This window comes from Carcharhinus amblyrhynchos, chromosome 21 (assembly GCF_965287045.1).
Source record: "Carcharhinus amblyrhynchos chromosome 21, sCarAmb.v2.hapA, whole genome shotgun sequence".
Taxonomy (NCBI): domain Eukaryota; kingdom Metazoa; phylum Chordata; class Chondrichthyes; order Carcharhiniformes; family Carcharhinidae; genus Carcharhinus; species Carcharhinus amblyrhynchos.
The window spans coordinates 48,688,455-48,714,918 of NC_137344.1; positions in this window are offsets into that span (position 1 = coordinate 48,688,455).

A 26,464-nucleotide genomic window follows, 5' to 3' on the forward strand; every position below is an offset into this window, starting at 1 on the left:
GTGTCCTCTCGTAGTGACCATTTCAGCCCTGGGAAATAGCCTCCGAGAATCCACCCTATCTATACCTCTCAACATCGTATAAACCTCTATCAGGTCGCCTCTCAACCTTCGTCTCTCCAGGGAGAAGAGACCGAGCTCCCTCAACCTATCCTCATAAGGCATGCCTCCCAATCCAGGCAACATCCTTGTAAATCTCCTCTGCACCCTCTCAATAGCTTCCACATCCTTCCTGTAGTGAGGCGATCAGAACTGCGCACAGTACTCCATGTGGGGTCTGACAAGGGTCTTATAAAGTTGCAGCATTACCTCCCAACTCCTAAACTCAATCCCTCGATTAATGAAGGCCAGTACACCATACGCCTTCTTGACCAGGATAATCGTAAGGCAGCGAGGATCTTCATTCCATGAAACAATGGTGTAGAAAGAGCTCCCGCGTTACTAACCCCGTGTCATTCTTGATTGCTCTCACAAGACTCCATTTTAAGTTATTTATCTATAATACCACTAAGTAGGCTATGGCCTACTGTCACTCAGTTGGCTGGACGGCTGGATGGAGATGCAGTCATGAATCCCCGTAGCAGTTGAGGTTATCCATGGCCCCACCTTCTCAACCTTGCCTGAGGTGAGGTGACCATTCGGTTAAATCACCACCAGTCAACTCTCCCCCCCTCCCAAAGGGCAGAGAAGCTTCTGGGACTATGGCAAGTTGTGCACAGCGGTTAGCACTGCTGCCTCACGCATAAAGGGACTTGGGTTCAATCCGTGTCTTGGGTCACTGTCTGTGTGGAGTTTGCACACTCTCCCCGTGTCTGCGTGGGTTTCCTCCAGGTCTCCCGATTTCCTTCCACACTCTGAAAGATGCGCCGGCTATGCTACATTTTTCCGCAGTGTATCCAAACAGGTGCCGGAGCGTGGCGGCTAGGGGATTTTCACAATAACTTCACTGCACTGTTAATGTCAGCCTAGTTGTGACACTAATAAATAAATAAACTTTAAACAGAGGCAATGACACTGGAAGGAGGAAAAGCAAGTTAATAGCGTGGTGAACAAGGCATATGGCACACTCGCCTTTATCAATCAGGGTACAGATTACAAATGATGTGGGTATGCCGGCGTTGGACTGGCGTAAATACAGCAAAAAGTCTGACAACACCAGGTTTAAGTCCAACCGATTTATTTGATAGGAAACTCACAAACTTTCGGGGTTTGCCCCTTTGCCTGAGGCCAGAACTCTCCATTTGCCTGATGAAGGGGCAATCCTCCAAAGCTTGTGAGTTTACTATCAAATAAATCGGCTGGACTTAAACCTGGTGTTTTCTCTGGAGCAGAGAAGACTGAGGGGGGATCTAATAAAGGTATATCAGATTATGAAGGGTATAGATAGAGCAAACAGAGGTAAGCTATTTCCTATGATAGAGACACGTAGGACAAGGGGACATGGACTTAAGGTGAGGGGGGAGAGGTACAACACAGATAATAGAGGGAGGTTTTTCACACAGAGGGTAGTGGGGGTATGGAATGCTCTGCCAAGTAAGGTGGTGGAGGCAAACACGCTAGAGTCCTTTAAGAGTAACTTAGACAGGCACATGACTGAGTTGGAGATGGGTGGATGTAGGAGAACCTTTTAAATAAGGGTCATTAGCATTGGGGCGTCCCTGGTAATGTAAATGGATCTGGTATGAGAATAATGTTTTTTCTCTTTTCATTCACAGGTTTTAAGTCGGTCCACCTCGTGTCCAACGAGGGGCATACACGCGATGGGTCGTACTGGGGCTGCTCTTGGTTGTTCGAGATTGGCCTAGTGCTTCATGTCATTAGTGTGTGTCTAAACTGGACCAGATACTGGGCAAGACGACAGCTCAGTGACTATCGCTGATTGCTGTGCAGACACATGGATTTGGGCCGGTGTCTGTGGGAGTTTGCGCATTCTCCCCGTGCTTGCGTGGGTTTTCTCCGGGTGCTCCGGTTTCCTCCCACACCCCAAAGATGTGCTGTTAGGCTGATTGGCAGGAATAAATTGTCCCTAAATCAGATTCCCTCAATCTGGATGGCCATAAAACATTGGACAGGGGTCATGGATAGACGGGTGGTGTTGAGATGGCAGAGTGGGCTCGTTGGGCCGAAGGGCCTGTTTCCCAGGCTGATTTTGTTCTTTGTTCTTTGTTTTTTGTTTGAGGGGTGACCTGATTGAGGTGATTATGAGGGGCACGGACAGGGTGGATAGGGAGCAGTTGTTCCCCTCAGTTGAAGGGTCAGTTATGAGAGGACGTAAGTGAGGGGTGGACGGTTTAGGGGGGGATTTGAGGAAAAACCTTTTTTTACCCAGAGGGTAGTGAGGGTCTGGAATGTGCTGCCTGGGAGGGTGGTGGAAGCAGGATGCCTCACATCCTTTAAAAAGTACCTGGATGAGTATTTGGCACGCCATAACACTCAAGGCCATGGGCCCAGTGCTGGCAAGTGGGATTAGGTGGGCAGGTCAGGGCCTTTCGTGCGTTGGTGAAGGCTCGATGGGCCAAAGGGCCTCCTCTGCACTGTGTGATTCTGTGAAGACAGACTCAAATAATGTTCTAACCATCTGCCCTGTGGCTAGAGCCTGGAACTACACTTAACAGTTGACTGAGCAATATTTGAGCTAAAACCTTGCCGTATTAATGTACAATAAAGAAAAGTTTTTATTCACATTTCATGACCACCAGACATTGTAAAGCATTTTACGCTCAATTAAGTACTTTTTGAAGTGTAGCCACCATTGTAATGGAAGAACTGTAGCAACCAATTTATGCACAGCAATCTCCCACAGACAACAATCTGATAATATATGGGGGTAGGGCCTGGGTGGGATTGTGGTCGGTACAAACTCGATGGGCCGAATGGCCTCTTTCTGCACTGTAAGGATTCTATGATAATGATCGAGATTTGTGATGTTGATTGAGGGGTAAATAGTGGCGAGGGCACACAGGATAACTCCCCTACTATTCTTCACAATGCATCCATCTAAGCAGGGTGCTACTCTGAAGTGTCACTTTGTACTGAAGCCCTGGAGTGGGACTTGAACCCAGAATCTTGAGAACTGGAGTCAAACTTTCTCGCAACTGAGCTCCAGCTAACACACAGGGTAAATAAATGTGACCAAACTCTGTGTTGGCAGGAAGCGAATCTTGTGAACAGAAAATGCATGCTTTATGCCAGGTTTTAAAGAACATATCAGGGGTGGCACGGTAGCACAGTGGGTTAGCACTGCTGCTTCACAGCTCCAGGGTCCTGGGTTAGATCCCCGGCTTGGGTCACTGTCTGTGTGGAGTTTGCACATTCTCCTCGTGTCTGTGTGGGTTTCCTCCGGGTGCTCCGGTTTCCTCCCACAGTCCAAAGATGTGCGGGTTAGGTTGATTGGCCGTGCTAAGAAGTTGCCCCTTAGTGTCCAAAGATGTGTAGGTTAGAGGGATTAGTGGGTATAATATATGGGGGTGGGGCCTGGGTGGGATTGTGTTAGATGGGCCTCTATCTGCACGGTATGATTGTAGAATAATGACCCAAACCCTAGTGGAATATTAACGGTGCATTATTTCACTATCAACTACCAGTTCAGACAAAGATGAGAAAATTGTGAATCGCCATAACTTGCTGGTCAAGTTATGCCCTACACTCCCTCTCTTGCTTCACTCGAAAGGCAGTTTATCATCTACCTCTCGCTGTTTTTAAGATCTTGGTTTAGAATCCCTACAGCACAGAAAGAGGCCATCCAGCCCATCGAGTCTGCACCAACTCACTGGAAGAGTATCCCACCTAGTCCCACTCTCTGCCCCTATCCTCTTGCATTTAGCACGGCCAATCCACCCAACCAGCGCAGCTTTGGAGAGTGGGAGGAAAGCGGAGCACCCAGAGGAAACCCACGCAGGCATGGGGAGAACATACAGACCCCACACAGTCACCCGTGGTCAGAATCGAACCGGGGTTCCTGGGGCTGTGAGGCAGCACGCAGTTAACCACTGTGCCACCATGCTGCCCACAAGCTGGTTAATATGCAAGTTAGAATTGATACCGCACAGCATAGGCTCCCTTTTAATGGCCAATAAATGCAAGGTCAGATAATCTCTCTATCTGAAACGTAGGGAGATGTTCACTCTTATTCCTGCTTGCTGCTCTTAGAGATATAAAAATTGTCAATTTAATTTTTTTTAAACTTTGTTACTTTGCCAAGTTTATTAGAAGTCCCTCTCTGAATGTTGCAACTGTACACAACTCTGGTGCGGCCGCACTTGGAGTACTGTGTGCAGTTCTGGTCCCCGCATTACAAGAAGGATGTGGAGGCTTTGGAGAGGGTGCAGAGGAGGTTTACCAGGATGTTGCCTGGTATGGAGGGGAGGTCCTATGAGGAGAGACTGAGGGATTTGGGGTTGTTTTCGCTAGAAAGAAGGTGGCTAAGAGGGGATCTTATTGAAACATATAAGATGATTAGAGGTTTAGATAGGGTGGATAGTGATAGCCTTTTTCCTCGGATGGAGAAAGCTAGCACGAGGGGGCATGGCTTTAAATTAAGGGGTGGTAGTTATAGGACGGATGTCAGGGGTAGGTTCTTTACCCAGAGGGTGGTGAGGGATTGGAATGCCCTGCCTGCTGCAGTTGTAAATGCGCCTAGTTTGGGGGCGTTTAAGAGATCCGTGGATAGGTTTATGGACGAAAAGGGATTGGTTTAGGTTAGTGGGTCATTGTTTTGTAACTGGTCGGCGCAACATCGTGGGCCGAAGGGCCTGTTCTGCGCTGTAATGTTCTATGTTCTATGTTCTATGAATCCTCGATGGGCCTGATTTTACCATTTTGATTCTAAGTGCTGAATCTGGGTGTAATTCAGATCCGACTTGGAAATCTGTTCTTAGGCACCCCCCCCGCACTGGACACACCCAGCCTGAATCGCGCTGTGGGTGGGGCTTATCATCCCCGAAACACTGCAGCTCCGATCGGAGACTTCAACCGCCCAGGCGTAGTGGAAAAAAAAGTTGAAAAAAGCTCCCATGTCACGTTGTTCCCGAGCCCCAAAAAACGGCCCGGAACTAAAAGCGGGAGCAACGCCCCTACATACGTTACCTCACCCCCCACAACCTAACTGTCCTCCTTACCCACCCCACCCCAACTACCCAGGCCGATTGCAACACCCTGCCTCCTGTTCCCCCACCGATGGCCCGTAGAGTGGCATCAGATACTCCCACCTACGCACCCCCAACCCTCCCTCACCGGAGAGCGATCTGGCCTCCCTTCCTCCACCCACATCGAGAATGGTCAGACCTCCCTCCCCCCCCCCACCCAACCAGACAACGATCTGGCCTCCCCCTTCGCTCCCCACCTCCCCGCCCCCCCCATCAGAAAACGATCTGGCCTTCCCCCGTGAGACAACGATCGGGCCTCCCTACTACCAGAGAATGATGGGGCCTCCCTCCTTTCTCCCCGCCCAAACCCCCATCAGAGACACATCTGACCCGCCTCCTCCTCCATTCCCCGGCTCCCCCCGCCCCACCAGAGAATGATCTGGCCTGCCTCCCTCCTCCTCCACCACTCGATCTGAGTCAGAGAGCCGTTGGAAGCTCTGAACTCACCTCTTCAGAATCGGGGACTCCCGAAACAGACCTTTGCCGATCATACCTGTTTCGCGCCGATTCTGGACGTGTAGACGCGGTGATAAAGGGGGAAATGCTGGTAAAGTTGGGCAGGCAGTTCATTTATTCAATTCAAATGCAGGGAAATACATTTAAATCGCCGTTGCGTCCGTTCTGGGCGCAATTCGGATCTCACCATTTTCGGGCCTTGGATTAAATGGGCACCTGTGCGGACGCGGGCACCGATCGCATTCATGGCCTCATGCCCGACTTTACCAAGTTTCCACACCCAAAAACAGGCATGACGCAATGGTAAAATCAGGCCCCAAGTTCTCATAATGCTAAAACCGGGCCCTATGTCTCTTCATGTGTCTGATTGGATCCCATTCACCCTCTCCCACTGCCAGGCTCCGACTCTCAATCCTTGAATTTCATTGGATGAGGAGATTAGGTGGGGAGATTCACTGTTGGTCCCATCATTCACAAGTGAGCTTAGACCCTTGTCCAGGTCACCAACAACCTGTCCTCGTCCCCCCACGCCGACACTATAGTTAAGAAAGCTCACCAACGCCTCTTTCTCAGGAGACTAAGAAAATTCGGTATGTCAGCTACGACTCTCACCAACTTTTACAGATGCACCATAGAAAGCATTCTTTCTGGTTGTATCACAGCTTGGTCTGGGCTCCTGCTCTGCCCAAGAAACTACACAAGGTCATGAACAAAGCCCAGAGTGAACCTGATTATATTTCCAGTGAGGGGCAGCAAAAATTGGAGACAGCAAGCTTGCTGGCGAGGTTCACCATTTCCAGGTCTTGCTGGATCCTGAGCTCCCACCCTCGCTCTCACAGACGGAGAGTATGGGTTCCAGATCCTGCCCCTTCTCTCGCAGAGGGAGAGTGTGGGTTCCAGATCCTGTCCCTCCTCTCGCAGAGGGAGAGTGTGGGTTCTAGATCCTGCCCCTTCTCTCACAGATGGAGAGTGTGGGTTCTAGATCCTGTCCCTCCTCTCGCAGACGGAGAGTGTGGGTTCTAGATCCTGTCCCTCCTCTCGCAGACGGAGAGTGTGGGTTCTAGATCCTGCCCCTTCTCTCGCAGACAGAGAGTGTGGGTTCAAGATTCCACCCTCTCTCTTGCAGAGGGAGAGTGTGGGTTCTAGATCCTGCCTCTTCTCTCGCAGATGGACAGTATGGGTTCTAGATCCTGCCCCTTCTCTCGCAGAGGGAGAGTGTGGGTTCCAGATCCTGCCCCTTCTCTCGCAGAGGGAGAGTGTGGGTTCTAGATCCTGCCCCTTCTCTCACAGACGGAGAGTGTGGGTTCTAGATCCTGTCCCTCCTCTCGCAGGCGGAGAGTGTGGGTTCTAGATCCTGCCCCTTCTCTCGCAGAGAGAGAGTGTGGGTTCAAGATTCCACCCTCTCTCTTGCAGAGGGAGAGTGTGGGTTCTAGATCCTGCCTCTTCTCTCGCAGACGGACAGTGTGGGTTCTAGATCCTGCCTCTTCTCTCGCAGACGGACAGTGTGGGTTCTAGATCCTGCCTCTTCTCTCGCAGACGGACAGTGTGGGTTCTAGATCCTGCCTCTTCTCTCGCAGACGGACAGTGTGGGTTCTAGATCCTGCCCCTTCTCTCGCAGAGGGAGAGTGTGGGTTCTAGATCCTGTCCCTCCTCTCGCAGACAGAGAATGTGGGTTCTAGATCCTGTCCCTCCTCTCGCAGACGGAGAGTGTGTGTTCCAGATCCTGCCCCTTCTCTCGCAGATGGAAAGTGTGGGTTCAAGATTCCACCCTCTCTCTTGCAGAGGGAGAGTGTGGGTTCTAGATCCTGCCTCCTCTCTCGCAGATGGACAGTGTGGGTTCTAGATCCTGCCCCTTCTCTTGCAGACGGAGAGAGTGGGTTCCAGATCCTACCCTCTCCCTCACAGACGGAGAGTGTGGGTTCCAGATCCTACCTTCTCCCTCACAGACGGAGAGTGTGGGTTCCAGATCCTACCTTCTCCCTCACAGACGGAGAGTGTGGGTTCCAGATCCTACCTTCTCCCTCACAGACGGAGAGTGTGGGTTCTAGATCCTGCCCCTTCTCTCGCAGAGGGAGAGTGTGGGTTCTAGATCCCCCCTTCTCTCGCAGAGGGAGAGTGTGGGTTCTAGATTCCCCCCTTCTCTTGCAGACGGAGAGTATGGGTTCAAGGTCCTGCTCTCTTCTGAGTGGAGAACGTGGGTTTAGGATCCCACTGCATCTCTTTTAGAGGTACAGTGGCGAAGTGGTGATGTCGCTGTTGTGGTGATCCATGGGATAGTGATTCAGTGATACATTTACAAATGCCAAGGCAGCTGTTGAAATTAAATATATCTGGAATAATTAGCTAGGATCAGCAATGATGACCATGAAACTGGCAGATTGTTGTAAAAACCCATCTGCCTCACGAGTGTTCATTAGGGGAGGAAATATACTGTCTCTATATCCTGCCCTTTAGACAACTCTGGACGTACAAGTGTTTGAAGTCTTTGAAGCACAAGTCTTTGAAGGTGGCAGTGCAAGTGGAGAGTGCGGTGAAGAAAGCCTATGGTATGTTAGCCTTTATAGGAAGGGGTATAGAATATAAGAGCTGGAGTCTAATGTTGCAGTTGTATAGAACGTTGGTTAGGCTGCATTTAGAGTACTGCGTCCAGTTCTGGTCGCCTTACTACCAGAAGGACGTGGAGACTCTGGAGAGAGTGCAGAGGAGTTTTACCAGGATGTTGCCTGGTATGGAAGGACTGGGTTATGAGGAAAGATTGAGCAAACTGGGGCTGTTTTCCCTTGGAAGACGGCAACTGAGGGGGGATCTAATAGAGGTATATAAGATTATGAAGGGTACAGATAGAGTAAACAGCGGTAAGCTTTTTCCTATGTTAGAAACACACAGTACGAGGGGCCACAGGCTTAGGGTGAGGGGGGAGAGGTATAACACGGATGTTAGAGGGAGGTTTTTCACACAGAGGGTAGTGGGGGTATGGAATGCTCTGCCAAGCAAGGTGGTGGAGGCAGGCACTCTGGAGTTGTTTAAGAGTTACTTAGACAGGCACATGATCGGGTTGGAGATGGGAGGATATAGGAAATTGTTTTAAATAAGGTTCATTCGCATTGGGGCGTCCCTGGTAATGTAAAAGGATATGGAATGATACTGATGTTTTTCTCTTTTAATTCACAGGTTTTAAGTCAGTCCGCCTTGTTGTCCAACGAGGAGCATACACGCGATGGGTCGTACTGGGGCTGCTCTTGGTTGTTTCAAGAGTAGCCTCGTGCTTCATGTCGTTAGTGTGTGCCTAAACTGGACCAGATACTGGGCAAGACGACAGCTTGGTGACTATCACTGTTTGCTGTGCAGACACATGGATTTGGGCCGGTGTCTGTGGGAGTTTGCGCATTCTCCCCGTGCTTGCGTGGGTTTTCTCCGGGTGCTCCGGTTTCCTCCCACACCCCAAAGATGTGCTGTTAGGCTGATTGGTGTAACAAATTGTCCCTAAATTAGTTTCCCTCAATGTGGATGGCCATAAGCATAGACAAGGGTCATGGGTGGAGAGGGGACTGGTAATGTTAAAATGGCGGCGCGGGCTCGTTGGGCCGAAGGGCCTGTTTCCCGGGCTGTTTTTGTTCTTTGCTCTTTGTACATGAATGTGGTTGACTTTTGATTGTCTTCTGAAATGCCGTCCTAAGCCACTCAGCCGTACTTATAACGGCACCTTCTCAAGAGCAATTGGGGATGGACAATGATTCATCCCACGAGTGAATAGAGAAACAGACCTCTGACCACCTCAGAAAATTAAGCTTTCAAGCCCCTGGAATGGGGTTTGAACCCATGACTCTCTAATTTGGAAGTGAGAGAGGCACCCACCAAAGTTCCTTGACAGCAATGTCCATCATAACCAAACTCTGTTCAGCAAGAAACATGAGGTCCCAGCAGAGCGCATCAGACACTGATTCAAGAGGTGGAATCCTCCCAGTCCCCTGGAGCTGGGTTTGATAGTGAGACCTAGAAGAGGGTAGAACGGGAGAGTGTCAGGTCGTGGGCTGCCTAGGCTGAGATCTTGCTGGAGATGGGGGTCAAGAGTGGTCAGTCCGCATCATTAAGCAGGCAGGTTGGGTAAGCGGTTAGAGAGGCTGAGGCCAGAGCCCAGCTGGTGCCTCGAGGGGAGTTACAGATGGCTGGATAGGAGGTCTATCAAGTATCGGCCAATCCCCCAACCCATTGGATCCACCGGTATCAGCAGCTGAGCTAACCATTCCATGGTGGGGGTCCCCACCATGGCGAGGCAGCTGGCAGCACTGTTTATTTTGGAAAAGTCGAAGCTTCGTTAGAGGTCACCACAAAATGGAGGTGTCCTCACAGTCTCCGGTCTACAGTGGCAGCATCCAAACCCTACTACTGGGGGGAGGTGGCGGGGGGTCCTCCTGACTGGGCCCACAGCTTCAGAAACCCCCATACCATCCTTATTGGACCATAGCTATTGACTCAGGCCCCTCTCATCAGGTTGCGCCAGTGGGCACACTGCCACCAAATGCAGAACGGGAGCCTGGAAATGGTTCCAACCATTACTTATTTGTTTATCAGTGTCACAAGTAGGCTTACATTAATATTGCCATGAAGTTACTGCGAAAATCCCCTCGTCGCCACACTCTGACGCCTGTTCGGGTACACTGAGGGAGAATTTAGCACGGCCAATGCACCCCAACCAGCACGTCTTTCAGGCTGTAGGAGGAATCCGGAGCACCCAGAGGAAACCCACACAGACAGAGGGAGAACGGCACGGTAGCACAGTGGGTTAGCACTGCTGCTTCACAGCTCCAGAGTCCTGGGTTCGATTCCCAGCTCGGGTCACTGTCTGTTTGGAGTTTGCACATTCTCCTCGTGTCTGCGTGGGTTTACTCTGGTTTCCACCCACAATCCAAAGATGTGCGGGTTAGGTTGATTGGCCATGCTAAGAAATTGCCCCTTAGTGTCCAGGGATGTGTAGGTTAGCGGGATTAGTGGGTATAATATGTAGGGATATGGGGGTAGGGATTGTGTTCGGTGCAGACTCGATGGGCCGAAGGGCCTCTTTCTGCCCTGGAGGGTTCTCTGATTCTATGACTCCGCACAGACAGTAACTCCAAGCCTGGAATTGAACCCGGGTCCCTGGCGCTGTGAGGCAGCAGTGCTAACCACTGTGCCACCGTGCCGTCCTCAACATTCAAGGACCAAAGATCCCACCCACAATTTCTCCTCTGCAGATCAGCTGCAGCACCTTGCCCCCAGGGTTGTCTGATTCAGCAAAGAATAGACGCTGGAAGCTGGAATCAAAATACTCCATGAAGCCCAGGTAGCAGTGTGAGTGGCAAGGCATGTAATCCATGCTGGCAAACATTAATTCCAAGCTGCCGTCTCTTGGTGCAACAGATAGACAAATGGCAATGCCTGTTTTGCACCCAGCCTTAGCGCTCACTGATGAATTAATCACTTGCCGTTCTTTGTAGGGTTACATTAGTTTTTTTTTTGCTTTTTGTAAATTGAATCAGTTATCTGCGATGTGTTACACACTAATTCAATGCATTGTACTCACAGAAAACTGTCAGAGAGTTGTCACAATTAGCACTGTGTAACTGTCACACTTCACGAAACCATCCAGCTCCTTAAACATACTCAATAACCAGCTCCTCCTGTAACGCACTTCCACAATTGGGCTATTACTTATTTACGACAAGCAACTCAATCCGAGGTTGTATTACTTTCTCAAGCACCTGAGCTTCTCGATTAGTTGGGCGGCACGGTAGCACAGTGGGTTAGCAACCGCTGCTTCACAGCTCCTGGGTTCGATTCCCGGCTCGGGTCACTGTCTGTGTGGAGTTTGCACATTCTCCTCGTGTCTGCGTGGGTTTCCTCCGGGTGCTCCGGTTTCCCCCCACAGTCCAAAGATGTGCGGGTTAGGTTGATTGGCCATGCTAAAATTGCCCGTTAGTGTTCTGGGAAGCGTAGGTTAGAGGGATTAGCGGGTAAATGTGTAGGGATATGGGGGTAGGGCCTGGGTGGGATTGTGTTTGGTGCAGACTCGATGGGCCGAAGGGCCTCTTTCTGCACTGTAGGGTTCTCTCTCTCTCTCTCACTGATCTAGATTCCAGTCTGTACTCCATTCCAGACTAATCTGCACAGACCTTGCTTCGGGATCTATGTACAGATCTAGTCTCCATATCATAAAAAGAACCAGATAAGATTTGGATGGCACAGTGGTTAGCACTGCTGCCTCCCAGCACCAGGGACCCAGATTCAATTCCGGCCTCAGGTCACTGTCTGTGCGGAGCTTGCACATTCTCCCCGTGTCTGTGTGGGTTTCCTCTGGATGCTCCAGTTTCCCCCCACACTCCAAAGATGTGCAGATTGGGTTGATTGGCCATATTAAATTGTTCCTAGTGTCCGGAGATTAGTAGGGTAAACATGTGAAGTTATGGGAAGAGGGTCTGGGTGGGATATGTGGTCAGTGCAGACTCAATGGGCTGAATGGCCTCCTTCTGTGCTGTAGGGTTGCTATGATTCTATAAGATGTGAAAAGATGTACAAGAATGAGCTCAGAAGACATAATCAACACGAAAAGTTAAAAACTCAAGAAGCTTAAATGGTTTATAAAGTTTATCATTTGTATATTACATAGAATTAGAATTTACAGTACAAAAACAGGCCACTCTGCCCTAACTGACCCTGCTAGCACACATAAACTAGTATAAATTGACTGAAACTTTCGAAAGTACGTCAAAGAGTTCCCCCTAAGACCCAATGCTTCTCTTTTCACTCAGCGTCTGTTTACACTGACTGGGATCAATCTGAGGCTCCGGATAACCTGGTTTATGACCTCTGCACCCCAGCGAAACAAAACCAGAATTTTGATAAGTGACAATACTGTTGAGACAACCGGAGTCTTTAAATTCTGCATGGAAACTCTTCCAATTCACGGCTTTTTATTGCCCCTGTGCTGCCTCTCGCTGAGATTGTTTTCCTGGGCTCTGGCCAATGTTTTGTCCAATTTTTCATGAGTGACATGCAACTGTGAATGATGGAAGTTCAAAGTGGAAGACACAGACCAGCCTTAAGTGGGCCAGACACTCGTGTATAAAAAGGAAGAGCGCACAGTGGCTGGAATTCTCCCGACTAAATTTGAAGTGCCGGATTTGTATAAAAACTGGAGGTACTCCCGCTGGTGTTTTTAGCGGGATTTGCAGAGTGAATCTCCCACGCTCTGTGCACTGCAGAGCGCCTCGGGAAGATTCACGCTGAAAATCCAAGGGTGGAGCATATTCCCACTGGAGAGGCCGGCAGCACGGAGCTGAGGGGACCACTGCGCGTTCGCCAGTCTGTCAAGCACAGGGATAGGCACAGGCACAATCGCCCATGCTCTCGGCCTCCCAATTGCTGGCCAGCCCAACCACTAGCCAGCATAGTAACGCCCCATCGTTGCCCCTCCAAACCCCCCCTAACAAGCCCAGGCTCATGTCACACAATCTGTAATCCCCATGACTTGCCTGGGGTTGTAAAATCTCACTTACTGTCCCGACTGGAGACAATACACATCTCTTTAACCTGTGCTAATGCTATCCCCACTCACATTGTCTGCATCTTTAAGACTTGAATAGCAGGTTAGCTGTAAAGACTTGCATTCTAATCAGTATCCTGTACACTGTGTGTGTCTTTATATCCCCTTCTCAGATCAGAACCTTCCACACACCTGACGAAGGATCACCACTTCTGAAAGCTTGTAAGGTTACTACCAAATAAACTGGTTGGACTCTAACCTGGTGTTGAGACACTTCTTACCGTGTTTACCCCAGTTCAATGCCAGCATCTTCACATCATGACTCGCAATTGGCCAGAGGACGGTCGAGGGTCCCCCGAGAGACTGGTGTCTTCCGGCCTGCTGCATTATATGAGTAGCAAAGCGGGCTGGGAGGACCCCTGGTTGGTATGTTTGCCTTTGAGATGTTACAGTGAAGGTTCACTATACTAGTTACCGAAATCCTGGAAGCAAGAGGCTCTGTGATGATTAAAATGGGCCATTCTGGGTGTCCTTGACTATGAGTTAATTAATTAATCTCATTGTACATCAGCAGTTCTAGAATAACCCGTGCTCTAGTTGGTTCTAGGATCTGCTGCTCTAAGAAACTGTTCCAAAAACACTCTATCCAATCCTTATTTTATTTGATTTAAAGGAATGAGGGATCATTCCCTTCATCCAGTGTTTAGGCAGACATTTTCTTATCAGAAATATGCCTGCCAGAAATTATGAACAGAATATAGGTTTCCCTAAATGAATTGCCTCCCCAGGCTTTCTGGAGTTTAGAAAATGAGGAGTGATCTTATTGAAATGTACAGGATTCGGAGGGGGCCTGATAGGGTAGGAACAGAAAGGTTGGTTTCCCTTAGTGGGGAATCTGGAATACAGGAACACTCTCAGGATAAGGAGGTTGAGACAAGGAGAAATGGCTTCGTTCAAAGGGTTGTGAATCTTTGGAATTCTCTGCCTCAGAAGGTTGTGGATTGAACAAAGAACAACACAGCACGGGAAACAGGCCCTTCGGCCCAACAAGCCCACGCCGTCATTTTAACATTGTGAGCGCCCTCTTCTATGTATGACCTTTGTCTACGCCTGTTGGACTCCACAATAAAGGAACCATAACCAGATTGAGGGGAGACTAATTTAGGGACAATTTGTTACACCCAATCAGCCTAAGAGCATGTTTTTGGGGTGTGTGAGGAAACCGGAGCACCCGGAGAAAAACCCACGCAAGCACGGGGAGAATGCGCAAACTCCCACAGACACCGGCCCAAATCCATGTGTCTGCACAGCAAACAGTGATAGTCACTGAGCTGTCGTGTTGCCCGTCAGTTGGTCCAGTTTAAGCGCACACTAACGACGTGAAGCACTAGGCAACTCTCAAAACAACATCCAAGAGCAGCCCTCGCACGACCCACCGCGTGTATGCCTCTTGTTGGACAACAAGGCGGACCGAAACACCTGTGGATTAAAAGAAAAGACATCAATAAACATACACATCTTATACAGGCATTCACAGAATCCCCAGAAGCTCAGAAATAAGACAAGTGAGCCATAAAATATGTTGGAAGGTCCATAGGTATCAATTGATTCCCAGGAACATCCCAAGGCTCTTGACGCTTATTTAGAACAGTCTCCCGTATCCCTCCATCTCTAGTCCGCTCATGTGCCTATCTAAGTAAACCTTAAACAACTCTAGCGTACCTGCCTCCACCACCCTACTTGGCAGTGCATTCCAGGCCCCCAAGACCCTCTGTGTGAAAAACCTCCCTCTAACATCCAAATTATACCCTGCGAATCTTTGTTTTCTTGGGGAGTGAAGGCACATGAGGGAGAATGGAGTTGAGGTGAGGGATTGTATGGCCTACACTTCTTCTTTTGTTATGAGTGACAGAGAGCTTATCCCAGGTCTGTGGGTGATTTGGGAGTACGGTAAAGGGAGAATCTAGGAACTGATTGTGTATCAGTCATGCACATCTGCTCTTGCATCAGCTGAGGAACATCAGTCAGGCAGACGTCCTTGGGGACTTGTCCTTCCAGGAAAATAGATTATGAACACAGCCATCTCACAATTCTAAAGGAAACAGGGCAAACACGCCGCAAATGAAATCGGCTTTAACCTCGAGATTGGAAATGGTCACCAGATGGCAATAAAGTCAGTTCAATATGTATCCAGAGCAAAATGTGATTGGTGAAGCAATTAATTTAGGGAAACCTTTATTCTGTTTATTATTTCTGGCAGGCATACTTGCAATAAGAATGCCTGCCTAAGTACTGAAAGGAGGGCACAGTGCCTCATTCCTTCAAATCAGCCTTGCAAATAAAGTTAGGGTCAATAAAAGGACAGTTCCTTAGAGCAGCGGGTTCTAGAACCAACCAACAGCTTATTCTAGAACGGGTAAGGTACAATGAGATTAGTTAATTAATGAACTCATATTAAAGGAGACCTTAGGTAGCAGTAATCATTACATGATTGAATTTTGTATCTCATTCGAGGGAAGAAGCATGGATCTCAAATTTAAATAAGAGCAATACAAGGATTGTGAGGACAGAGCTGGCTAAAGTGAATGGGGAAAGTAGGTTAAGGGATAGGTCAGCAGAGATGCAATGGAACATACTTAAGGATATATTTCGTAAGACTCAGCAAAAATTCCTGTGGGAAAGAAAGATCCTTGGAGAAGGCTACACCATTCATTGCTAACTCTGGAAGTTAAGGATAGCGTCCTATTAAAAGGAAAAGCCTTCAGTTCTAAGAGGATCAGTGGCAGATCAGAAGATTGGAGAAAATATAAAACTCAGCAAAGGAGCGGGAATATGGCAAAAACCGGCAGCATGCTACAGTGCAGAGGGACCTGGGGGTCCTTGTGCATGAGTCGCAAAAACCCAGCCTGCAGGTGCAGCAGGTGGTCAGGAAGGCGAATGGGATGCTGGCCTTCATAGCGAGGTGGATTGAATATAAAAGTAGGGAGGTCTTGCTGTGGCTGTATAGGGCATTGGTGAGGCCGCAGCTGGAGTACTGTGTGCAGTTTTGGTCGCCGCACTTACGCAAGGATATTTTGGCCTTGGAGGGAGTGCAGAGGAGGTTTACTAGGCTGATTCCGGAGTTGAGGGGGTTGAGCTATGAGGAGAGGCTGAATAAACTAGGCTTGTACTCGTTAGAGTTTAGAAGAATGAGGGGAGATCTCATTGAGACGTATAAGATGATGAATGGGATGGATAGGATAGAGGTGGAGAGACTCTTCCTGCTCAGAAAGGACAGTAGGACTAGGGGGCACAGCCTCAAGATAAAGGGGGGGTGGTTTAGAACGGAGTTGAGGAGGAACTTCTTCACTCAAAGGGTGGTGAATCTCTGGAATTCTCTGCCCGTTGAAGTGGTGGAGGCTGCCTCGCTAAATATTTTTAAGACGCGGGTTGATAGGTTTTTGATAGGCAAGGGGATTAAGGGTTATGGGGAGAGGGCCGGAATGTGGAACTGAGCCACGACAGATCAGCCATGATCTTATTGAATGGCGGGGCAGGCTCGAAGGGCTGGATGGCCTACTCCTGCTCCTATTTCTTATGTTCTTATGAAAGAAAGCTAGCTAGAAATATCAAAACAGACAGACTTTCTTATTGCAAAACAGAGATAGTTAACAAGGAAAAGAGAAACTAAAAGGAGTGTTGGTTCTCTAGAGAAAGAGTGTGGAGAATAAATAATGGAAAATAAGGAAATGATGGAGCAGGTATAATGGGTGGGATATTCCAACCACACTCACCCCAGGACCAGAACATCCCACTGAGGTCAACAGACCTTCACATGGTCCACCCCTTGCCTGCTACGATTCCTGTGGCAGGCGGGATAGGAAAATTCCCCTCTTTGTGCCTGTCTTCAATGTAGAAAACACAAAAAATACAGAAATAATTGTAAATCCAGGAGTGAAAGGGCGTGAGAAACCCAAAATAATCGCCAGGGAAAAGGCATAGAGAAAAATTATTAAAACTAAAAGTTGACACATCTCCAGAACCAGATAGACTGAATCCTGGGATTTTAAAAGAACTGAGTGCTCAGGTAGTCGAAACATTGGTTTTAATTTTCCAAAATTCCCTAGAATCAGGAAAGGTCAGATCTGATTGAGAGATAGTGAGTGTTTGATTTAATTCATTCACTTGACATGGGCAATGCTGGCTTTGTCAGTGTTTATTACCCATCCCTAACTTCCCTCCATTTCAGGGGATGTTTAAAGTCAACCACATTGCTGTGGCTTTGGAGTCACATGCAGGCCAGACCGGGTAAGGACAGCAGATTTCCTTCCCTAAAGAACATTAGTGAACCAATGTGGTAAGAAAGGAGGGTGTCAGAAAGCAGGAAACCGCAGGCCGGTTAAACTAACATCTGGCATAGGGAGGCACGGTAGCACAGTGGTTAGCACTGCTGCTTCACAGCTCCAGGGTCCTGGGTTCGATTCTCGGCTCGGGTCACTGTCTGTGTGGAGTTTGCACATTCTCCTCATGTCTGTGTGGGTTTCCTCCGGGTGCTCTGGCTTCCTCCCACAATCCAAAGATGTGTGGGTTAGGTTGAATGGCCATGCTAAGAAATTGCCCCTTAGTGTCCAGGGATGTGTAGGTTAGAGGGATTAGCGGGCATAGCAGTAGGGATATGGGGATAGATCCTGGGTGGGATTGTGTTCGGTGCAGACTCGATGGGCCGAAGGGCCTCTTTCTGCACTGTAGGGTTCTATGATTCTAGTTCTGGAATCTATTATTAAGGATATTATAACGGAGCACTGAGAAGATAATAACACAATCAGGCAATCATCTCATCTCCTCTGAGCCAAAGGGAAATTGTGTTTCACTAATTTATTAGAGTTCTTTGAGAAAAGAATGAGCAATGTGGATAGAGGGGAACCGATTGATGTGGTGTATTTGGATTTCCAGGAGTTATTTGATAAGGTGCCACGCCAAAGGTTACAACACAAAAGAAGATCTCGTGAAGGACGGGGGTACACGGACAGAGGATTGGTTAGTTAACAGGAGCCAGAGGCCGGCATATTCCGCTCCTGTTCAAGTTGGGCGTGTTGGACGACAGGAGCAGAAAATATCGCGAGAAGTCCAAAGTCGCATTTCACAGTGGCGGGAAAGCCCGATGTAATCGTCCATTCCCTCCGTCATCCCTGCCGCTCAGGGTCAGGATCCTCATTGGAATACATTTGATCATTATTGGGCCCATACACCAAAACCATACCCCACCCCTCCCCGTCAGAACTTCTATTCACAGTGACGTAATATCAGAAGAGCATGCAGTATAACTGGCTTCCAACTGGCAACAAGGCCACCACTGTCAACACACAATACAAAGCTGTAATTTGTCAGTGGGACTTGAAAGCAATTTTTAAACAGAATTTTACATGAGATGTAATTTTGTTCCATTTGCTTTAATGACACCAATAAGTTGTTTATTTTTCAATTGATGATAGAAATTTAAATTTTATAATATTTGGGTTCTGCGTCTCTTGTTGATTCATGAATAATGATGAGCGAATATTAATTTTCTTCTTCCTTTAAAAGGCTGTTAAAATTTTAATTGAAGTTTTGTTCAGAAATTTTAATGCTCAAAACCTTTGCACTCCCACAACAGCTCGACAAATTTATCCAGTTAGTAGTTGTGCCCTGCAGGTAAGGAAGGGTTACATGCTTAATTACCCCATCCTCGCTGAATGAGTTGCCTTTATGAGATGCCTTACAGCTCCAGGAGCCCAGGTTCGATTCCTGGCTCGGGTCGCTGTCTGTGCGGAGTTCGCATGTTCTCCCCATGTCTGCGTGGGTTTCCTCCGGGTGCTCCGGTTTCCTCCCACAGTCCAAAGATGTGCGGGTTAGGTTGATTGGCCATGCTAAGGAATTGCTCCTTAGTGTCCAGGGTAGCGTAGGTTAGAGGGATTAGTGGGTATAATATGTAGGGATATGGGGTTGGGGCTTGGATGGGATTGTGTTTGGTACAGACTCGATGGGCCGAAGGACCTCTTTCTGCACTGTAGGGTTCTATGATTCTATGCTTGGACATGCTAAATTAACCCTTAGTGTCCTGGGATGTGATAGGTTGGAGGGATCAGCAGGGTAACTAAGTAGGGATTGGGCCTGGGTGGGATTGGTGTCAGTACAGTACAGACTCGATGGGCTGAATGGCCTCCTTCAGCACTATAGGGATTCTATGATTCTATGAGAGGAGGTTGGAGGTAGGCACAATGCTTGCAGAGTGTCTCCGTGGCTTCAGCAGGGAGTTGGGGAATAGCAGGTGTGAGCCGGGAATGGGGGGGGGTGGGTATAGGGTTTGACTCAGGGGTATTAGAATACCGAGGGGAATGCAGGCCAAATCAGGGCAGAGGGGAGTTGACTCGAGGTAGACCAGAGATTGACTCAGGGAGCGACCGGGAGTTGACTTCGGGAGGTCGGCGGTGAGTCAATAGAGGGGAGAATGGGGGAAGTGACTCGGGGAGACGAGATGAGATGGGGTGGGACAGGGAGTCAGGGAAAATGTATGCAGGCTGACCTGGGAAACATAGGGGTTGACTCGGAGGAGACGAGTGATTCATAGATCATAGAATCCTACAGTGCAGAAAGAGGCCCTTTGGCCCATCGAGTCTGCACCGAACACAATCCCATCCAGGCCCTACCCCCATATCCCTACATATTATACCCACTAATCCCTCTAACCGACACATCCCTGGACACTAAGGGGCAATTTCTTAGCACGACCAATCAACCTAACCCGCACATCTTTGGACTGTGGGAGGAAACCAGAGCACCCGGAGGAAACCCACGCACACACAAGTAGAATGTGCAAACTCCACACAGACAGTGACCCGAGCGGGGAATTGAACCCAGGACCCTGGAGCTGTGAAGCAGCAGTGCTTACCCACTGTGCTACCGTGCTGCCCTTACGTACGTGTTCAAGTCTGAAACTCACCATTTTTGAGGATGCCTTCTACTGCCAGGCCGTGAGCTTTTTGGAAAGATCTCACAGAAGGAAGGGAATTCTGGAATATTGCGAGGGAATAACAGTTCCACTCAATGGGGAAACTGGGAGTCAGTTATGGGACGGGGGTTTGTGGGGAGTGAGGGGAGATGGAGAGGATGCTTCTGGAGACAGGATGTTGACAAGGCTATTTTAAAACAAATCAGTCACCAGTACCCTACCACAACTGAGACTGTTCAGCTGTAACTCAACTGAAAAGCTTGGAGTCAAACCATTCACACTACTGTGCCCACTCAAGAATCACTAATGTAAGTGTTACTTCATTTGATGCTCAGCATTTAACCCTTGGCATACTGGCTTCCAAAATTGATGACTGTCCCATTGCCTGGCTAGGCAAGCAATTATATCCCTTCGACAGTTGGCGATGGCACACTGCCTAGAGTGAGGACTCTTGGCGCTACGCTGAGGAGCGTGTTGACCAGTGCCAACCCAAGGCCTTGGACTGAAGTTTCATACAATGCCTGCAGCTGAGATAAGAGCTCGGAGACTGGCCAAAGCTGTGGTCACTTGGCAGTGCGGGTACATGGGTGGTAGCATGGGGCCTTGCCAAAGCAGCATGCCAATTAAGGACTGGGCATCATTGTCGTCGCCAGTAAATGAGTCAGTGGGCTTTGAGAGGCAGTTTCGGACAGCGAATGGGCACTTGTGCTGAGGAGACAAATGCTAACCATCGTTGATACTGCGGTGCGGAGGGCCACAGGAACATGGAGCTTGGCGCCTCATTGTCACTCTTTTTGCTTATAGGCAGGAGGGAAGAAGAAAGAAGATACCAACAGCGGCTCTTGGCTTGCCAAAGGCAGGAGCAGAATCATCGGGAGGAAGGAATGGAGACCTGCTCCACACACTCCAGAGAGCCAGGGGCACGGCACTGCCTTGCTAAGCCCAGGGTCTGCAGCTGCGACATTACGTACTTACAACGTCCAACAAACTAGTGTTGCTGAAGACTACACATGTCTGGGGAACTGGCTGGCCACATCTGCTACCTGTTGTTGGATTTGGCACTTGGAGAGCACCCACTGTCACTATTCACAATCACAAAGAGTCATAGAGGTGTACAGCATGGAAACAGGCCCTTTGGCCCAACTTCTCCATGCTGCCTCATTTTTTAATCCCTAAACTAGTCCCAGTTGCCCATGTTTTGCCCGTATTCCTCTATACCCATCCTACCCATGTAACTGTCTAGAATCATAGAAAATGGACAGAGCATATAAAGCACAGACAGCCTGTCTGAGGCCAGAACTCTCCATTCACCTGACGAAGAGGGAGTCCCCTCGAAAGCTTGTGAGTTTACTATCAAATAAATCGGTTGGACTAAAACCTGGTGTTGTCAGACTTTTTACTGTGTTTACCCGAGTCCAACGCCGGCACATCCACATCATGACTACTATCCTTCCAGAGCTCCGTAGATAACCTCTGCAGGATTTCACAAACCTCCATACACAAGTCCATTCAAGAGGTGATGGACACAATCTTTACAAGGGCTCATAACATTGTCCATTTCAACCAGGGTCAGGGCAGCCTGGGTACAAGGATGGTGGGATATGCGCAGATCCCAGGCTTTGCACTGGTGCAGGATGCCATCGACTGCATTCACGTGGCACTCTGTGACATCGAGCTCTGAACTCTGTGAATCACAAGGGCTTCCATCTGCTCAATGTTCAGTTGGCCTGTGACCATACCGAGCACATCCTCCCGGTGTATGCTGGATTCCCAGGAGTGTGCGGCACTCCCACATTCTGAGCTGCGCTCAGATCCTTGACGTGTTTCAGGGTCCACAGAGTTGGCTGCAGGGGGGGTTCCTCGAGGGCAAGAGTTGCCCATTGAAAAGGTGGCTAACATTGCCTGTATGGAGGCTACTGTGTGCAACAGAGACAATAAGGTTTATTCTGCAACTCACACTCTGGTGGAACAGAAGATGAGGGTCTAGTGCCTGGACCAGTATGGTGGAGCCCTGCAACATAATCTGCCTTGTGGTCACTTGTGCCCATACAAACTGGCGCTGCGACGGGAGAAGCAGTGGTGAGCTACATTACCCCCCATGTAGGAGACACTAAAGGGAATGAGGCTGAAGGGCTCCTGGAGGGAGAGATGTCAACACAAAGCAATGGCAATGTCCAGACGACGCAGATGAGCTCAGGATGCTTTCATTAACACTACATTCATCGAGGATTATGAGGACATCCAGTGAGGACACTCCATTATCTTCTGTGAGCATTGGATCTAATTGATGTCAGGGCACAGCTTCTGTGATAAGGCTCCTGTCACTGGGACACGGTGGATATCTATCGTCCCTACATTGCAGCAGGATGATAACTTTCCTTGATTGAGGGTAAAAGATATCATGGCAGGTCCCAGAGCCTCAAGCAGTGTCTCCAGGGAGGCATCTGAAAATGTTGAGAGCAGCCAACCTGGCAGCATCGCTTCCCTGGCGACCTGCAGAGTGTGGCTCCTGTCACTTTGGGCAGCTTTTAAATGTGATCCCCAATTATTATAGTTTTATCCTGCAGCAGGCGACGGTGCAGAGGGACCTGGGGGTCCTTGTGCATGAGTTGCAAAAACCCAGCCTGCAGGTGCAGCAGGTGGTCAGGAAGGCGAATGGGATGCTGGCCTTCATAGCGAGGGGGATTGAATATAAAAGTAGGGAGGTCTTGCTGCAGCTGTATAGGGCATTGGTGAGGCCGCAGCTGGAGTACTGTGTGCAGTTTTGGTCGCCGCACTTACGCAAGGATATTTTGGCCTTGGAGGGAGTGCAGAGGAGGTTTACTAGGCTGATGCCGGAGTTGAGGGGGTTGAGCTATGAGGAGAGGCTGAATAAACTAGGCTTGTACTCGTTAGAGTTTAGAAGAATGAGGGGAGATCTCATTGAGACGTATAAGATGATGAATGGGATGGATAGGATAGAGGTGGAGAGGCTCTTCCCGCTCAGAAAGAACAGTAGGACTAGGGGGCACAGCCTCAAGATAAAGGGGGGGCGGTTTAGAACGGAGTTGAGGAGGAACTTCTTCACTCAAAGGGTGGTGAATCTCTGGAATTCTCTGCCCGTTGAAGTGGTGGAGGCTGCCTCGCTAAATATTTTTAAGACGCGGGTTGATGGGTTTTTGATAAGAGAGGGGATTAAGGGTTATGGGGAGAGGGCGGGAATGTGGAACTTAGCCACGACAGATCAGCCATGATCTTATTGAATGGCGGGGCAGGCTCGAAGGGCTAGATGGCCTACTCCTGCTCCTATTTCTTATGTCCTTATGTTGGTTCCTCTGCTGGCTCAGTCTGGGAGATATGTCAGTCAAGAATGGGCCAGCACTATCAACAGTGATGCTTCTAATCTTTTGGTAATGGAGATTAAAGTCCACCATCCAGAATAATTCACTGTCTTTGTTACTCTCAGTGCTCCATCCAAGTGCAGGTCAACATGGAGGTATCCCTCCACTGAGGGAAGGTGACCAGTGGTAATCACCAGAAAGTTTCCTTGTCCATGTTTGATTCGATGCTATGAGGCTTCATGGGGCCCAGGAGTCAATCTTAAGGATTCCCACTGTAACTCCCTCCACCAATGTCGCCACCTCTGGTGTGTCTGGGCACTCAAAGGGATGGTAACGTTGTCTGTAAGGTATGATTTGGTGAACGTGACGGTGCCAGGCCTGTTGCTTGCCTAGTCTCTGGGACAGCTCTCCCAATTCTGGCACGAACCCCCAGATGTTTGTGAGGAGGACTTTGAAGGGTTGGCTGGGTGATGTACCGTTAATGTTTCCAGCGTCAAGATTAGTGACAGTGATACGTCCAGTTTTATTTTCTTCCAACTTTTCTGTCGTGGTTTAGTAACTTAATAGGCCGTTTTGAGGTCAGAGTAAATCACATTGCTGTGGATCTGGAGTCACACACACACCAGACTAGGTGGGGACAGCAGATTCCCTTCCCTAAGGGACATTAGTGTTTGTCCTCTCAGCTTTGGCTGAGTAGGAAACACTCTCACATCTTGAGACAGAACGTTTTGGATTCAAGTCCCAAGATTTGGTCATATAAACGGTAGCGCAGTGGGTTAGCACTGCTGCTTCACAGCTCCAGGGTCTTGGGTTCGATTCCCGGCTCGGGTCACTGCCCGTGTGGAGTTTGCACATTCTCCTCGTGTCTGCGTGGGTTTCCTCCGGGTGCTCCGGTTTCCTCCCACAGTCCAAAGATGTGCGGGTTAGGTTGATTGGCCATGCTAAGAAATTGCCCCTTAGTGTCGAGGGATGTGTAGGTTAGAGGGATTAGTGGGTAATAATATGTAGGGATATGGGGATAGGGCCTGGGTGGGATTGTGTTCGGTGCAGACTCGATGGGCCGAAGGGCCTCTTTCTGCACTGTAGGGTTCTATGATTCTATGATACAACGCAATGCCAAAGCACTGCTGCACAGTCAGAGATGCTATTGTTCAGACAAGCTGTTAAACTGAGACCCAGCCTACACCCATAAATGGCTGTAAAAGAATTTCATGTGTATACAAGAACATCCTTGAGATTGAGACCTTGTTCATTAAACAGGGGAATGGAAGCATTTCAATAAATCATGGAATCACTTGCCACAATGTCATATGGGTTAAAGTTAAGGAGTGGAAATGGAACTAACGGTTCCTGATAGGTTTTGTTTGTGTTTATTTTTTAGTGTCACAAGGAGGCTTACATTAACACTGCAATGAAGTTACTGTGGAAAATCCCCTAGTTGCCACGCTCCAGTGCCTGTTTGGGTACACTGAGAGAGAATTTAGCATGGTCAATGCACCCTCACCAGCACATCTTTCAGACTGTGGGAGGAAACCGGATCACCCGGAGGAAACCCACGCAGACACAGGGAGAACGTGCAGACTCCGCACAGACAGTGATCCAAGGCTGGAATCAAACCTGTGCCCCTGGCTCTGTGAGGCAGCAGTGCTAACGACTGTGCCACCATGATGTTGGCATCCTTCAGGTGCAATACATTCCCATAAGAACATAAGAAATAGGAGCAGGAGTAGGCCATCTAGCCCTTCGAGCCTGCCCCGCCATTCAATAAGATCATGGCTGATCTGAAGTGGATCAGTTCCACTTTCCCGCCCTCTCCCCATAACCCTTAATTCCCTTGTCTATCAGAAATCTATCTACCCGTGACTTAAATATATTCAGCGAGGTAGCCTCCACCACTTCAACGGGCAGAGAATTCCAGAGATTCACCACCCTTTGAGTGAAGAAGTTCCTCCTCAACTCCGTTCTAAACTGCCCTCCCCCACTTATCTTGAGGCTGTGCCCTCTAGTCCTGCTATCCTTTCTAAGCGGGAAGAATCTCTCTACCTCTACCCTATCCATCCCCTTCGTTATCTTATACGTCTCTATAAGATCCCCCCTCAGCCTTCTAAACTCCAACGGGTACAGACCTTTTCCAAAATAATTTAATAATTAAATGATTACTTAATATAATTTAATATAATAATTATTTCTACAGTGCAGAAAGAGGCCCTTCGGCCCATCGAGTCTGCACCAAACACAGTCCCACCCAGGCCCTACCCCCATATTATACCCACTAATCCCTCTAACCTCCTCTATCCTGATATATAAATTATCAAAATCATGCAACTCCAGCAGAATCGCGCGAACAAGCACACCGCAGCCAGCCTGAGCCTTTGCAAAGAACAATATTGGAATGGCAGTAAAATGTGTGGCAGGAATGGATGCTACTCCAGGGAATTGGGGCAGTCAGGGTAATTTGTGATAAATGGAATCTAAACCAGTGCCAACTCAAACAGTGTAGTTCGAGGGGAGCTAGCAGTGTTAAGAAGATGAATGGTGAAACGGGGGGGAGTTTTCCATTCTCACACATCTGTATGAAGCCCTGTGTGGAATGATTAATGAGGCAAACGCAGCGTTGGGACACTCCCCGAACCATCAAATTCACGTCCTTGAGTGCGCTGTAACTCAACTGGGACTCGATGCTGAACTAATCAGCTTGTTCTCTTTGGAAAAGCAAAGGTTTTAAGGTAATCTGATTGAAACACTCAAGCTTCTCTTAGTAAAAGTTAATCCAGCTTAATTGGGGAAGGATTTAAATATCAGTGGACCCGAACCAAATATTAGATGGAAAATAAGGGAGAAAAAATTTCTCTTTGGAGGAAAAGCATTCTGAATGAGCAGTTCCCTGGAAATGGAATTTAGGTTCAAGCACAGGAAACCTTCTATCTCTTGGTGATTAAGGATAAGTCAGGCCTCCCTCAAGGGATAAATGTCACCAGGGAAAGATAGCAAAGTAAATTAACTTGCATTTATATAGCACCTTTCACGACCTCAGGAAGTCTCAAGGTGATTTACAAATTAT